The sequence below is a fragment of the Manihot esculenta genome, chromosome 10, assembly GCF_001659605.2.
Source record: "Manihot esculenta cultivar AM560-2 chromosome 10, M.esculenta_v8, whole genome shotgun sequence".
Lineage (NCBI taxonomy): Eukaryota > Viridiplantae > Streptophyta > Magnoliopsida > Malpighiales > Euphorbiaceae > Manihot > Manihot esculenta.
In genome coordinates this window covers 19249235-19266578 of record NC_035170.2, presented here as the reverse complement: position 1 = coordinate 19266578, position 17344 = coordinate 19249235, and positions in this window count along the sequence as shown.

Here is a 17344-nt window from a genome sequence, read left to right as displayed (position 1 = left end):
CAATACTATATTATTATTTTACAAAGTTTAAAATTAATCGCTAAAAGAACTTCTACTTTACTTTTGTTGTAATTCCACTTCATATTTTTATTTTTTTAATTAAATTTTACCTTTTTAATGTATAACTAAATATACTCCATCGTTATTTGTATAGTTAAAAACTTACAAAATTATCAATTTACTTTTTTATTATTAAATATATTTAAAAGTTACTATTTATACTATTATTTAATTTTTTAAATTTTTATCAATAATTTTATAATAATAATTTATCTTGATTTTATTTTGACTAAAATCATTATCAACCAATTTTTTTTAAATTTATCTAATATGCTTACTATTTAAAAAATATATAATGAACAAATGGCCGAGGATGGATGAGAATATGGATTCGGTGGGGACAGGAAGAGCAAATGGGCTACTAGTACTACCGAACGTAAATATCTTGCACCCTCCTACTCGTGGAACGGATATTGAAAAGAATGACTTGGATCCTGAACAAAAAAGCAAGGATGATGCTATCATTTTGGTAGCAAAAACTCTAGTTGAAACGTGTGGAAAATATGATGAACAAGCGACAAACCTGGAGGATGCTCCTATGGAGCATTAAGTGTTTTTCTAGCTCGGTGTTGTTTCTTTTTCAGAAGCTTGAGTGATGTTTTTGGCGACTTTTGGATCATTATTAATTTATTTTTTGATGATTGTTATCATATGGAATTGCCAAAGGGCATCTTCGTCTCTTTTTAGAAGAGCTTTTTCAGAATATAGAAGAAACGGGATATTTTTTGTATCATGGAACTTAAAATTAGTGGTTTCAGGCGGATAAGGTTTGTAAGAAATTGGGGTATGCTCAGTGGATACGGATTGAAGCTATTGGGTTTAGTGGGGGAATATGGGTTTTTTGGACAGAAACTTTCTTTTCTTCACATCTTCGCAAAACTAACCTGCAATTTGTTAGCTGCATGATTGAGGAGAAATCTGGTCGGCGTTGGCTATTAAATATGGTGTATGCGAGTCCTTCCACACCTAGCTAAGGAGGTTGCTTTGGGAGGAATTAACTGATAATTCGGATGATAATGTTAATGGATGGGTGGCGATAGGTGATTTTAATAGTATTATTTGTACCCAAGAGCAATCTAGCTATTCCAATTTTAATAATGTTGGCTCTAAGGACTTTAATGATTGGATTCATAATAATGGCTTAATTGATCTGCAATATAAATGAGGGCCATTTTTTTGGTGGAGAAAGAATGAAACTTGTGGTATCAAGACGGCTAGACTAGATAGATGCTTAGTTAGTGAAAATTGGCATCTCAATTTTGAGGATGGGGAGGTACTATATCCGGCTAAAATTTATTCTGATCATATTTCGATTGTGTTAAAATTTAATCAGGGCAACGTAGTTTTAACTCGCCTTTCAAATGTCAACTGGCATGGTGTACTCATCCCAATTTCAAGAATGTTGTTACTAGGAATTGGAAGGCCAATGATTCTTTTTTGGTCAACTTGCGCAATACTACAGAAGGTTTGAAACAATGGAATATCTCTGTATTTGGTAATATATTCCATAAGAAATGAAGACTGTTGAAGAGGCTTGAAGGTGTTCAAAAGTTACTGGCTGCTAGTTGTTCAGCTAACTCGGTCAAGTTGGAATATATTTTGCGGAATCAATTGCAAGAAGTGTTGCATCAGAAAGAGATTTTTTGACTTTAGAAGTCTAGAGAAGAATGGATTGTTTCCGGGGATCGTAATACCAAATTTTATCACCTTTTTGTGAAGGTTAAAAATAAAAGGCAAGGTATGACTTGTTTGAATGATGGGAACAATTTATGGATTAGGGATGTTGTTTCTCTCAAAAATATGGTTAGAGAGTTTTTTAAGAATTTATACTCTGTTGAGATGTCTTGTAATCGGGATGTCCTTGATGCTTCATCTAGACCACATCTTAACGAAGAACAAATTGCGGAGATGGATAAACTTTTTTTGCTAGAGGAGATATTTAAAGCTCTTTCCGATATGGCACCTTCAAAGGCACCAAGAAAAGATGGGTTTCAAGCTGGCTTCTACCAAAAGGCTTGGTCTATTATAGGTGGGGATGTTGCAAAATTTGTGATTGGTGTGTTAAATGGGAAATGAGACCTTGCTGTTTTTGATACCTAAGGTGTCGAATCCTAAGTTATGTACTCAATTCAGACCAATAAGTCTTTGTAATGTTAGTTACAAGCTTATTAAAAAGACATTAGTTAATAGATTAAAAGAAGTTTTACCTTCTCTTATTGGCCCTGAGTAGTATAGTTTTGTACCAGGAAGGCAGATTGTGGACAATATAGTAATGTACCAAGAAGTCTTCCTTTGCCCATTTTGAATACATGTTTTATGATGTTTTAGGGGGTTTTTGAGGAGATGTTTAGAGTCTTGTTAGAGATGTGTTTAGTCCCTCATTTGAGTCCACCTGTGTAGGATCGGACTAGGGAGACCGTAGAGGCCTTCAGTGAGCCAGCTGCGTCTTTGTCAGTCGAGCGTCAGCCAGAGGTGAGTAGAACTAAACTAATCTATTGTTTTAAAGTAATCAACTTTTAAGCATGTTCATGCATCATGAATGTCATGTTACGTAATAGGTTGTTTGCATTAGAATTCACGAATATGATGCATTGCATAATTTACTGTTGATGTGGATGGATGTTGGATGACCCACTAGCCCTCGATATGATATGATATGATACGGAAGTCCAGGTCGAGGCCCATTCTATGCCCCTAGCACGATGTAAGAGAAAGTCCAGGTCGAGACCCATTCTACGCCCCTGGCACAGTTGGACATGTTATGCTATGTTTAAGAGGAAGTCCTGAGGAGCTCCGTCGAGGGCCGGGCATTTTTTGGATATGTAGAGGGTTACTGGTGACAAGTCCATCCTTGATGTGTATTGTTTGTGTTGTGATGCATTCCATGAGAGCACATGTTTATTAAACTGTTTTTATGTTCTGCTCACTAGGCTCTTGTAGTTTATCCCTTTCCCCTAACACCAGGTTTGCAGGGTCAAGAATAGCTCGGAAAGTCGGCTAGAGGCTGGTATAAGCTCATGTAATAGAATAGGGGTGGACATGTACTATGTAATGGATTAGATTTGTGCTTTGCCCTAGTTTATGTTTTGTAAATCCCTGTAAACATGATTTTTATATAAAAGTTTTTTAGATAAGTTATGTTGGACCAAGCTTGATGTATGTGATGTTGATCATACTAGAGCATTTGATGAGGGCTCTAGTGTGGGTTTTACATTAACAGTTTGTGATACATGCACATGTCGAGGTTGGTATATGAAAAGTTTAAATTTTTATGAAAATGTATAGGATTTTATCAGGTACACAGGAGGTATAGTAGGCTTGTTACGGGTTCCAGCGATCTTAAGTCAATCTGAATCCTAGTGCCGGTAGCGATCCGGTTTCTGGGTCGTTACACCAAACACCAAATAGGAACAAATGAAGCACTTATGTCGCCCTCAGGTCTCTGGTGAGGGGCTCTTAGACAGGAGTTTACTTTGTCTGGTGGTTAGACTATACTAAGCAAGTAGTTTTTTATTATAAAAAGAAAAATTAAATGAGAGATTTACTATTTAGTTCTTAACTATTGTCATTATTAATTAGTTAGTCTCTGTATTTTTAAAAATTTATTAAAATATTCTTATTTTTTTCATTCATCAATGAAATAGTTTTTCATTTTTTTTCCGTTAAAAATAAATGAAAAATGAGAGAGAATTTTTAGAATTCAATTTTACTCTTAATAACCCATTCTTTTTCTTCTTCATTTTTATGAACAGATAGAATAGAGCAGTAAATCTCTGTTTGGTTGCTCAGAAAAATGCAACAAATAAGAGAAAATGAATCTAGATCAAAATCCTTGAAAATGACAAGGACCGGAGAAAATATGAGCAGGAATTGTAACGATCAGAAATCGAACCACTACCGGTGCTAGGATCCAAATCGACTTAAGGTCGCCGGGACCTGTAGCAAGCCTAACATACAACATGTCATACCTGATAAAATCCCATTCATGAACATACAAATACATAGAAACTTTAAACTTTTTCATTCACCAAGTTTAACCTGTGCATGCACTAAAACTGAATACATAAAAGTTCCCATACTAGAGCCCTCATCACATGCTCTAGTTGGGTTAACATTACATTAATCAAGCTTGGTTTACATCTCATCTCATTAATAAAACATTTCACAATGAACGTAAACAAAGGGATTTACCATAAACTCTAGGGTCAAGCACAATACTAATCCTCAATACAACTGTACAATAACTTACATTACATTACATTATTCCTCATGTCCACAACTAACTATTACATACAAATAACTTTTACTCTGACTGACTTCCTGGTCTATCCCGAACCTGCAAACCTGGGGATTAAGGGAAAGGGGTGAGCTACTAGAGCTCAGTGAGCAGAATAGTAAGACATTATATTAAAATCCATGCTTTCATGAAATGCATCACATCACAAACAAATCACATCAAGGATGGACATGTCACCAATAGACCTCTACATAATCCAATCATGCCAGGGGCGTAATGCAGGCCACACCTGGTCTTTCTCTTACACATAACATATCATAACATATCCAATCATGCCGGGGGTGTAGTGCAGGCCACACCTGGACTTTCTCTTACATAATGCCAGGGGCGTAGTATAGGCCACACCTGGACTTCCATATCATATCATAGCATATCATATCGAGGACTAATGGGTCATCCAACATCCATCCACATCAACACCATAGTATGCAATGCAACATATTCGTGGATTCTAATGCAACAATCTAGTATATAACATGGCATTCATGATGCATGAACATGCTCCAATTTTATTTACTTTGAAACATAAAGATCTATTCTACTCACCTCAGGCTGACTCTGAACAGACTCTGAAGCAGCTATCTCACTGCTGGGGTCTTCGGTTCCTCGGGTCCGAACCTACACAGGTGGACTCAAATGAGGGACCAAAACATACATTAACATAACTCTAAACATCTCCCCAAAAACCCCCTAAAACACCATAAAACATTCATAGAAAACATGCAAAGGAAGGCTGAACAGGGCACTTTCGGCGGCAGGTTCAGCGGTCAAAAGTCCCTCCAGAGCCGACACTCAGCCACTTTCGACGGCAGGTTCTGCGGCCGAAAGTCCCCTCCAGAGCCGAAAGTCCAAACTTTTGAGGGTAGGGTTCGGCAGCCAGAACTGCCTTCCTAGGCAGGTTCGGCGGCCGAACATGGCTTCGGCTGCTGAACCTGAGTTCTATCAGAATGGCAGAACTCAGCCTCCCATGCACATTTTGCCTCCCAAACTCATGCACAACACTCCCAACCATGCATAAACATGTACACAAGCATTTAGGGGCTTAAAACTAACCTATACCCCAACAATATCACATTTAGCATGCAATAAACATACATTTCATCATTCAACTCACATAAACCCTAACATTTAACAACTAGTCTAAACATGCATCAATACCCCTTAAAACCCCTCAAAACTTGCTCAAAACATCAAAGACGTGAGGATCGACGCTTACCTCTTGAAGATCGAGAGAAGGCGGGACCCAACTTGGAGATTTGGGAAAAATGAGTTCCGGAGGTCTCCAAGCTTCACAACTTCGATTTGAGCTAAAAATCTTCAAAACTAAGTTAAAACTTGTTAAAACTTGAAGGATTTGAGGAGAAGACACAAGATTGACAAAAGGGGCGGCGGAGACTCACCTTGCCCGAAATTAGAGAGAGAAAACTTACCCATTTTCGGACAGGGGGCCTTTTATAGGTGGCTGGCCAGACCACCTTCGGAAGCCAAAAGTGCCTCTGCAACTCTACCATGTTCGGCAGCCGAACTTGAGGTTCGGCGGTCGAACCTAGGTTTCTCCTCCAAAACCTTTTCTTTCAAAACTCAATTTTCCTTTACCAATAAAACCATAAAACAAGTAAAAACATTATAGAAAACCCTTATTTTACCCTTCTAGAGAGTTCCGACATCCGAGATTCCGTCGGACGGTAGGAATTCCGATGCCGGAGTCTAGCCGGATATTACATTCTCCCTCCCTTAAGAACATTCGTCCCCGAATGTTCACCAAAATAGCATAGCAAGGCATAACACACACAAAAGCACCTAAAAACACATAGATACTAACCTTAAAAGAGATGAGGGTATTGCTGGAGCATAGACTCCTGTGTCTCCCAGGTACATTCTTCCATGTTGTGGTGATTCCAAAGGACTTTCACCATCGGGATTTCCTTGTTCCTTAATTTTCTAATCTGTATGTCTAGGATCCACACTAGCTGCTCAACGTAGGTGAGATCTCCTAGGATCTCCATATCAGATTCGCTAAGAACTTTGCCCGGATCTGACACGAACTTCCGTAACATGGAAACATGGAAAATCGGATGGATTCTTTCCATTGAAGTAGGTAAGTTCAACTTGTACGATACATTCCCAATCTTTTGCAAGATTTCGAAAGGTGCGATGTACCGTGGAGCTAGCTTACCTTTCTTCCCAAAACGAATCACCCCTTTCATAGGAGACACCTTGAGCAACACCAAATCTCCCTCCTGAAACTCTACATGCTTCCTGTGGACATTTGCATAACTCTTTTGCCTGCTCACAGCAGCCTTGATCCTTTCTCTGATAATTGGTACTACTCTGCTGGTGATCTCTACTAGCTCAGGCCCTGCCAAGGCCCTTTCTCCAACTTCTTCCCAGCAGACAGGTGACCTGCACTTCCTTCCATACAAAGCTTCATATGGAGCCATCCCTATTCTAGCATGATAGCTGTTATTGTAGGCAAACTCCACCAAGGGTAGATGCTGCCTTCAAGAACCGCCAAAATCTAGCACACACATTCTGAGCATATCTTCAATTGTCTGGATGGTCCTCTCTGACTATCCGTCAGTCTGTGGATGGAAAGCAGTGCTAAAATCCAACCTGGTATCCATAGCACTCTGCAGACTCCGCCAAAACCTAGAGGTGAAATGGGGTCCTCTATCAGACACTATTGAAACAGGAACCCTATGCAACTTGACCACTTCATCAACAAATACCTGCGCCAATTTATCCACAGAGTAGTCACTCCTGACAGGGATGAAGTGAGCAGATTTGGTCAGTCTGTCCACAATCACCCATATGGAGTTTAGTCTGTTGGACGTTGCCGGTAACCCCACCACGAAGTCCATAGCTATATTCTCCCATTTCCACTCTGGAATCGGCAGTGGGTTAAGCATTCCAGCCGGCTTCTGATGTTCCAGCTTCACTCTCTGACATACTTTGCAGGCAGACACAAACTGTGCCACTTCTCTCTTCATAGCTGGCCACCAATAAACTCTTTTCAGGTCTTGATACATCTCGGTGGCTCCAGGGTGAACACTGTATCTAGCATTATGAGCCTCTCTCATAATGTCTCCTTTCAGACTCACGTCATCTGGTACACATAACCTGTTCCCATAGCGGAGGATCCCTTTGCTGTCAAATCTGAAGTCTTCGTTTTTGCCTGACTGAACAGTCCTGGCAATCTTTACTAACTCTGGGTCCTCATGTTGTTTCTGAGCCACCTGCTCTAGAAACACGGGTGTCTCTCTCATCTAAGCCATCAAAGCACCTGTACCAGACAACTCTAATTGCAGCCCTTCATTAATGAGCATATAGAACTCCCTCAGCACCGGTCTCCTCTCTGCTGTAATATGGGATAGACTGCTAAGTGATTTCCGGCTTAGGGCATCTACCACAACATTTGCCTTACCCGGATGGTACTGAATTTTGCAATCATAGTCACTAAGCAGTTCTACCCATCTTCTCTGCCTCAGGTTCAACTCTCTCTGACTCAAGATGTACTGCAAGCTTTTGTGATCTGTGAAGATCTCACATTTAACCCCATAAAGATAATGCCTCCACATCTTGAGTGCAAAGATCACAGCTGCCATCTCTAGGTCATGTGTTGGGTAATTCAACTCATGCTTCTTTAGCTGCCTAGAAGCATAAGCAATTACCCTCTCGTTTTGCATCAACACACAACCCAGTCCCACACGGGACGCATCACAAAACACTATGAAGTCTTCATTACTGGTAGACAGAGCTAACACCGGTGCTGATGTCAACCTTCTCTTCAGCTCTTCAAAGCTTTCCTCGCACTGATCAGACCACACAAACTTCTGATTTTTCTTGGTTAATCTGGTCATAGGAGCAGCAATTTTAGAGAAGTCCTGAACGAACCTCCTGTAGTAACCTGCCAAACCCAAAAAGCTATTGATCTCTATTACTGTAGTGGGTCTGGGCCAGTTAGCTACAACTTCTATCTTTTTGAGGTCCACTTCAATTCCCTGTTCTGACACAACATGCCCTAAGAATGAGATGCTCCTTAACCAGAATTCACACTTGGAGAACTTGGCATACAAGCCGTGCTCTCTCAGGGTCTGCAAAACCAACCTCAGATGATGGGCATGCTCCTCTGCATTTCTGGAATACACTAAGATATCATCTATGAAGACAATAACAAAGTGATCCAAATACTGGCTAAACACTCTGTTCATGAGATCCATGAATGTTGTAGGGGCATTGGTTAACCCGAACGGCATTACTAGGAACTCATAATGCCCATATCTGGTCCTGAATGCCGTCTTCGGCACATCTTCTTCTCTTATTCTCAGTTGGTGGTACCCGGACCTCAAATCTATCTTGGAGAAACAACCTGCTCCTACTAGCTGGTCAAATAGATCGTCGATCCTAGGTAACAGATACTTATTCTTGGTAGTGACTTTGTTCAACTGCCTGTAGTCGATACAAAGTCTCAAGGATCCATCCTTCTTGCTTACAAATAACACTGGAGCACCCCAAGGTGAGGTACTCGGTCGGATGAAACCCTTGTCTACCAATTCTTGCAACTGCTCCTTTAGCTCCTTCAATTCTGCTGGTGCCATCCTATAGGGAGGGATAGAGATTGGTCTGGTTCCAGGCATTAATTGTAACAGCCCGAAAATCGAACTGCTACCGGCGCTAGGATCCAGATCGGCTTAAGGCCGCCGGGACCCGTAGCAAGCCTGCTGTGAACTCTGTGTACCTGTGAAATCCCATACATGATCATACATTTTCAGTAAACATTAAAACTTTTCTCTGTTCCAAGGCTTAACCTGTGCATACTCTATCTCTGGTCTGTAAAACCCCTGCTAGAGCTCTCATCTTTGCTCTAGGCGGGTCAACTCATATAATGTTAAGCTTGGTTTTTCATATACAATAATATCATTTTCATAATAGACCATGTATATACCAAAGGGATTACAACTCATATGGTCAAGCATCATCTAAACAACATAAACTATCTTTTACAATTACATGTTCACACTAGCTATTACATAACTCTTCTCTTTATCTGTACCCTGCTGACTTCTCTGGACTCTGAACCTGCAAGACTGGGGTTAAGGGAGAGGGTGAGCTATACTAGCCCAGTGAGTCGTACATATAAAACATGTTATAAAACATGATCTCATGGAGTGCATCACAACACAAGTAAATCACATAATCTCAAACGGACTAATTCAAAATTTCCCCACATTGCCCGGCCCGCGAAGGAGCTCCTCAGGTCTTCATTCAGCACCCTATGGTACCGTGTGCCCGGCCCTTTCAGGGCTCCTCAGGTCTTCATTTAGGGGGCTAATGAATCCAAGCTACGCCCGATCTGTACATGCACTGATTAATGCAACATCTTCGTGCTCACTAATGCAATACTATACACATGGCATAAATGATGCATGAAACATGCTAAAAATGTTTGAGTTCTCATATTCAAAGCTTTAGTTTAGTTCCACTCACCTCTGGCTGACTCTGTACTGACTCTGCAGGTTCTGAAGCAGTGCTCACTACTGACCTCCTTGGTTCCTCTGGTCCATTCCTACACAGGGGCACTGAAATGAGGGACCAAACTAACTCAAGAACATCTCTAAGACACTCCCCAAAAACCCTCAAAACATCCTAGAACAATCACATAAAACATGCAAAAGAAAGCTGGACAGGGCACTTTCGGCGGCAGGTTCGGCGGCCGAAACTCCCCTCCAGAGACGAAACTCATGCATGTTCGGCGGCACCTTCGGCAGCCGAAAGTCTCGTCCAGAGACGAAACTCAACCTTCGGCGGCACTTTCGGCGGCCGAACCTTGCCTCCAAAGACGAAAGTCCAAATGTTCGGGGGCAAGCTTTGGCAGCCGAAACTGCCTCCACAAGGGGTTCGGCGGCTGAACCTGGTTTTGCCCGTTGGGCAGAAACCTGCTCTGTTTCATGCAAACTTCACCCAAAACCTAGCCAACATGCATAACAACTACTCCCAACTAGCATATACCATATAACATGCATAAAGAGGTCTAAACCTCTCCTAAGACCTCCAACAAACATATCAAACAACACTTAACCGTGCTGATACACCAAAATCCTAAAAAACCTCCCTTAACCTAAACATGCATAACTACCCAAACAACTCCCATAAAACCTTCAAAATCAAGAAAGGAAGTTCAGGATCTTCACTTACCTCTTCCAAACAAGAGATTGAACAATCCCTACGTGGAGATATGGAGAAATCCTCTCTCAAACTCTCCAAGCTTCCAAACTTACTCTTTGGCTCAAAAACTTCAAAAACACATGAACATCCGTCAAAACCATGAAAGATTTGAGAAAACACATAAATCACTCAAGGAAGATCAAGTCTCACCTCAGCTCGTGCAAATGGAAAGCAAATCTTATCCATTTGACCGACCTAGGGCCTTTTATAGTTGGCTGGCCAGACCAACTACGGCGGCCGAATGAGAACCCGAATGCCATGCACGTTCAGCGGTCGAAAGTCACCTTCGGCGGCCGAACCTTGGCTTTTCTGCCTTGGTGCTTTTCTTGCAAAACCTTACTTCTTTAACACTTTAAAACATGAAAACGGTTTCAAAACATAGGAAAACATAATCCGTACCCTTCCAGAGGATTCCGGCATCAGAAATTCCACCGGACTACAGGACTTCTGACGCCGGACTCTAGCCGGGTATTACATTAATTCTATTTCAAACTCTATCTCCCTAGTAGGTGGTAGTCCTGGAAGCTCTTCTGGGAAGACATCTGGAAACTCTCTAACCACGGGCACTGAGGCGGGCTCCCTTACCTGACTATCCAGCTCTCTCACATGAGCTAGATACCCCTGACAACCTCTCCTGAGCAACCTACAAGCCTGTAGGGCTGATATCAGACCTCTAGGCGTACCCCTCCTGTCTCCTCTGAAGACAACCTCTGACCCATTCTGATCTCTGAACCTGACTACCTTGTCTCTGCAGTCCAAGGTAGCACCATGAGCAGATAGCCAATCCATCCCTAGAATGACATCAAAATCCGTCAAGTCTAGAACCACAAGGTCGGCTGGAAGGCATCTACTCTCAACAAACACTGGACTATACCGGCAGACTGACTCTGCCACTAATGGATCACACTTGGGTCCACTGACTCAGAGGGGACACTCTAACCCAGATATTATCAAACCCAACCTCTCAATGCCTCTCGGAGCAATAAAAGAATGAAATGCACCAGGGTCCATTAAAGCATACATGTAACGACCCGGAAATCCGACCCGTTACCGGCGCTAGGATCCAGATCGGCTTAAGGCCGCCGGGACCCGTAGCAAGCCTACATACCTTCTGTAAACCTGTGGAATCCCATACATAACAACATATACATGATCTGTAAAAAATTTTCTTTTCTCTTATCCAAGCAAAACCTGTGCATGCACAAAATCATACATAAACCCCACACTGGAGTCCTCATCAAATACTCCAATGGGGTATCATCATCATACATATCAGCTTGGATAATCATGGTCATTAACATCATTACTCATTAAACACTCTGTACATAATGGGGATTCACACACCTCTAGGTCAAGCACTACTATAATCCTCAATACATCATCAAATCATTCATTACATTACATGGTCATAAATACTCATTACATCATGTTCATGTCCACTACTATCTATTACAACATACATGACTTAACTTCACTCTAGCCGACTTCCTGATCTATCCTGTACCTGCAACTCTGGGGATAAAGGGAGTGGGGTGAGCTACTAGAGCCCAGTGAGCAGAATAATAAAACATCAATTTAAATCATGCTTTCATGTATGCGCCATAACACAAACATTTCACAACAAGGATGAACTTGTCACCATTTAGCCCCTATCTGTCTTACTTATACATGCCGGGGGCGTAGAGCCGTAGCAGGCACACCCGGACTTCCATAATCTGTCATAGTGCCAGGGGCGTAGAGCCGTAGCAGGCACACCTGGACTCACATAGGCTATCATGACATACAAGGGCTAATGGATCATTCAACATTCATCCACATCAACAACAAAGTATGCAATGCAACATATTCGTGAATTCTAATGCAAACAACCTAATATATCTCATGGCATTCATGATGCGTGAATCATGCTAAAACATTTCATTAATTTGCTTTAAAACTTAAAGTTTATTCCACTCACCTCTGGCTAGCTCTGAAGAGACTCTGAAGCAGCTGGCTCACTGCTGGGGGTCTCGGTTCCTCGGGTCCGAACCTACACAGGTGGACTCAAATGAGGGACCAAACATACATGAATATGACTCTAAAATACTCCCCAAAAACCCCCTAAAACATCCTGAAAACATCACATGAAAACATGCAAGAAATGGCTGAACAGGGCACTTTCGGCGGCAGGTTCGGCGGCCGAAAGTCCCTCTGCAGCCGAAAGTCATGCAGGTTCGGCGGCACTTTCGGCGGCCGAACCTCCCAGACAGAGACGAAACTTAAGTTTCGGGGGCAGGCTTCGGCAGCCGAAACTGCCTCCACAAGGGGGTTCGGCGGCCGAAAGTCACTTCGGCGGCCGAACCTGAGTTTCTGCCGAAGGGCAGAAACTTGGCTCCCTTGTGTCCACAGCCTCCAAAACGCCTCAAAACATGCATAAACTTGTTTCTACTCATGCATACACATCATACATCACGCCTAGGGGTTTCAAACTATAATATACCCCAACTACAACACTTCAAACAACACATTTCCAACATACATTGTTCAAATCACAACATAAACCCATAAACCTAACAACAAGCCTAAACATGCATTCTGCCCCATCAACTTGCATAAAACTTTCATAAAACATAAAAGAAGCATAGATCGAAGCTTACCTCTTGAAGATCGAGAGGAAGAACGACCCTAGCTCGGAAAATGGAGGGATTTAGCTCCAAGACTTCCAAGCTCCAAACTTGCTTAAAAACACTCAAAAACTTTTGTGGAACCTTAAAACTCAAAGAAAATGGTGGGGATTGAAGGAAAAACACAAGATTTGGGAGAGGGAGGTCGGAAGCTTGCTGTGGCTGAAAATGGGAGAAAACTCTCCCATTTCGGCTAAGTGCCCCTTTTATAGGTGGCTGGCCAAGCCACGTTCAGGGGCCGAAAGTGCCTCCGCATGCATGCAAGGTTCGGCGGCCGAACTTGGAGTTCGGCGGCCGAACTTGGAGTTCGGCGGCCGAACCTGCATTTCCCTCACTCAAAATTTTCGGGCGCCTAAAGTCCCTCCGAAAGCATGCATGTTCGGCGGCCGAACTTCGGAGTTCGGCGGCCGAACCTGGGTTTTCCTCCAAAGATTTTTCATGCAAAAACTCATTTAATTTCTTACTTAAAAACATGAAATACATGAAAACATTTCATAAAATCATGGTTTTACCCTTCTAGAGGTTTCCGACATCCGAGGTCCCACCGGACGGTAGGGATTCCGATACCGGAGTCTAGCCGGGTATTACATTCTCCCCCCCTTAAGAACATTCGTCCCCGAATGTTCCTCAACTAACATACAAAGCATGGCATCAATCATAACATACAACATAGCATACAATATATCATACATGCAACACATAGAACAACTAACACTCACCTCAAAACAGATGGGGGTATTGCTGGAGCATGGACTCCCGTGTCTCCCAGGTGCATTCTTCAATATTGTGGTGGTTCCAAAGGACTTTCACCATCGGGATTTCCTTGTTCCTCAGCTTTCTGATCTGAGTGTCTAGGATCCGCAGTGGCTGTTCTACATAGGTGAGATCCTCATGGATCTCCATATCAGGCTCACTAAGAACCTTTCCAGGATCCGACACGAACTTCCGTAACAGAGAAACATGGAAAACCGGATGGATTCTCTCCATTGAAGCAGGCAAGTCTAGCTTGTACGACACATTACCGACCCTCTGAAGCACCTCGAAAGGACCGATGTACCATGGAGCTAACTTACCCTTCTTCCCGAACCGAACCACCCCTTTCATAGGAGACACCTTGAGCAAAACCAAATCCCCCTCCTGAAACTCTAGCTGTCTTCTGCGGATATCTGCATAACTCTTCTGCCGACTAGCAGCAGTCTTGATCCTCTCTCTGATTATGGGTACCACCCTGCTGGTAAGCTCTACTAACTCCGGACCCGCAAGAGTCCTCTCTCCTACTTCCTCCCAGCAGATAGGTGATCTGCACTTCCTCCCATACAAAGCTTCATATGGAGCCATCCCTATGCTAGCATGATAGCTGTTATTGTAGGCAAACTCCACCAAAGGTAGATGCTGCCTCCAAGAACCGCCAAAATCTAGCACACACATTCTGAGCATATCCTCTATTGTCTGGATGGTCCTCTCTGACTGTCCGTCTGTCTGTGGGTGTAAGGCAGTACTGAAGTCTAATCTGGTACCCATAGCGTTCTGCAGACTCCGCCAAAACCTGGAGGTGAACTGGGGCCCTCTATCTGACACTATAGATACCGGGACCCCATGCAGTCTGACAATCTCATCTACGTACACCTGCGCCAACTTGTCCACAGAGTAACCACTCCTGACAGGGATGAAGTGAGCAGATTTGGTGAGTCTGTCCACAATCACCCATATGGAGTCCAATCTGTTGGACGTCGCCGGTAACCCCACTACGAAGTCCATAGCTATATTCTCCCATTTCCACTCTGGAATCGGTAGTGGATTCAACATTCCAGCCGGCTTCTGATGCTCTAGTTTCACCCTCTGACACACATCGCAGGCTGACACGAACAGTGCCACGTCCTTCTTCATAGCTGGCCACCAATACACTCTCTTCAGATCCTGATACATCTTGGTGGCTCCAGGGTGAACACTATACCTGGTATTATGGGCTTCCCCCATAATATCTCCCTTCAGACCAATGTCATCTGGCACACATAATCTGTTCCCGTAGCGGAGGATCCCCTTATCATCAAACTTGAACTCATTACTCTGGCCTGACTGAACCGTTCTGGCTATCCTGACCAACTCTGGGTCCTCATGCTGTTTCTGAGCTACCTGCTCCAGAAACACGGGTGTCACTCTCATCTGAGCCACTAAGGCACCTGTGCCAGACAACTCCAACTGTAATCCCTCACTCATAAGTCTGTGGAACTCCTTCACCACCGGCCTCCTCTCTGCTGAAATGTGGGATAGACTGCCGAGTGATTTCCGGCTTAGGGCGTCTGCCACAACATTCGCCTTACCCGGATGGTACTGAATCTTGCAATCATAGTCACTCAACAGCTCTACCCATCTCCTCTGCCTCAAGTTCAGTTCTCTCTGACTCAGGATGTACTGCAGGCTCTTATGATCTGTGAAGATCTCACACTTTACCCCATAAAGGTAATGCCTCCACATCTTGAGTGCAAAGATCACTGCTGCCATCTCTAGGTCATGTGTGGGGTAATTCAGCTCATGCTTCTTCAGCTGCCTAGAAGCATAAGCGATCACCCTCTCATTTTGCATTAGCACACAACCCAGTCCCACACGGGACGCATCACAATATACTGAGAAGTCATCATCACTTTTTGGCAGAGCTAACACCGGTGCTGAAGTCAACCTCCTCTTAAGCTCCTCAAAGCTTTCCTCACACTGATCGGTCCATATGAACTTCTGATTCTTCTTTGTCAATTTGGTCATAGGAGCAGCAATCTTTGAGAAGTCCTGAACGAACCTCCTGTAGTAACCTGCTAAACCCAGAAAACTCTTGATCTCGGTCACTGTGGTGGGTCTAGGCCAGTTAGCTACAGCCTCTACCTTCTTGGGGTCTACTTCAATACCCTGTTCTGACACAATGTGCCCCAAGAATGAAATGCTCCTAAGCCAAAACTCACACTTGGAGAACTTGGCATACAAGCCATGCTCTCTCAAGGTCTGCAAAACTGTCCTCAGGTGATGGGCATGCTCCTCTGCATTTCTGGAATACACTAAGATATCATCTATGAAGACAATAACGAAGTGATCCAGATACTGACTGAATACTCTGTTCATGAGGTCCATGAATGCTGCAGGGGCGTTGGTCAACCCAAACGGCATCACAAGGAACTCATAGTGCCCATACCTGGTCCTGAAAGCTGTCTTCGGTACATCTTCATTCCTTATCCTCAACTGATGGTACCCTGATCTCAGATCTATTTTGGAGAAACAACCTGCTCCTGCTAGCTGGTCGAATAGATCGTCGATCCTCAGCAAAGGGTACTTGTTCTTGGTAGTGACCTTGTTCAACTGTCTGTAGTCGATACAAAGTCTGAGGGATCCATCCTTCTTCCTCACAAACAAAACCGGAGCACCCCAAGGTGAAGTACTCGGTCGGATGAAACCCTTATCTACCAGCTCTTGCAACTGTTCCTTCAGTTCTTTCAATTCAGCTGGTGCCATCCTGTAGGGGGGGATAGAGATCGGTCTGGTACCAGGCATTAACTCAATCTCGAACTCTATCTCCCTAGCAGGTGGTAACCCTGGCAGCTCGTCTGGGAAAACATCTAAGAACTCACTCACCACAGGCACTGAGGCGGGCTCTCTGACATGACTATCTAACTCCCTCACATGAGCTAGAAACCCCTGACATCCCCTCCTAAGCAACCTACGAGCCTGAAGAGCTGAGATCAGACCTCTAGGTGTACCCCTCTTGTCTCCTCTGAAGACAACCTCTGACCCATCCTGATCTCTGAATCTGACTACCTTGTCTCTACAGTCCAAGGTAGCACCATGGGTCGATAACCAATCCATCCCTAGAATGACGTCAAAATCTGTCAAATCTAGAACCACGAGGTCGGCGGAAAGGCATCTTCCCTCTATGAAAACTGGACTACATTGGCAGACTGCCTCTGCCACTGACGGGTCACACTTGGGTCCACTGACCCATAGGGGACACTCTAACCCAGAGACCATCAATCCTACCCTCTCCACGACTCTCGGAGCAATAAAAGAATGAGATGCACCCGGGTCCATTAAGGCATACACATCAGAACAACCAATGATG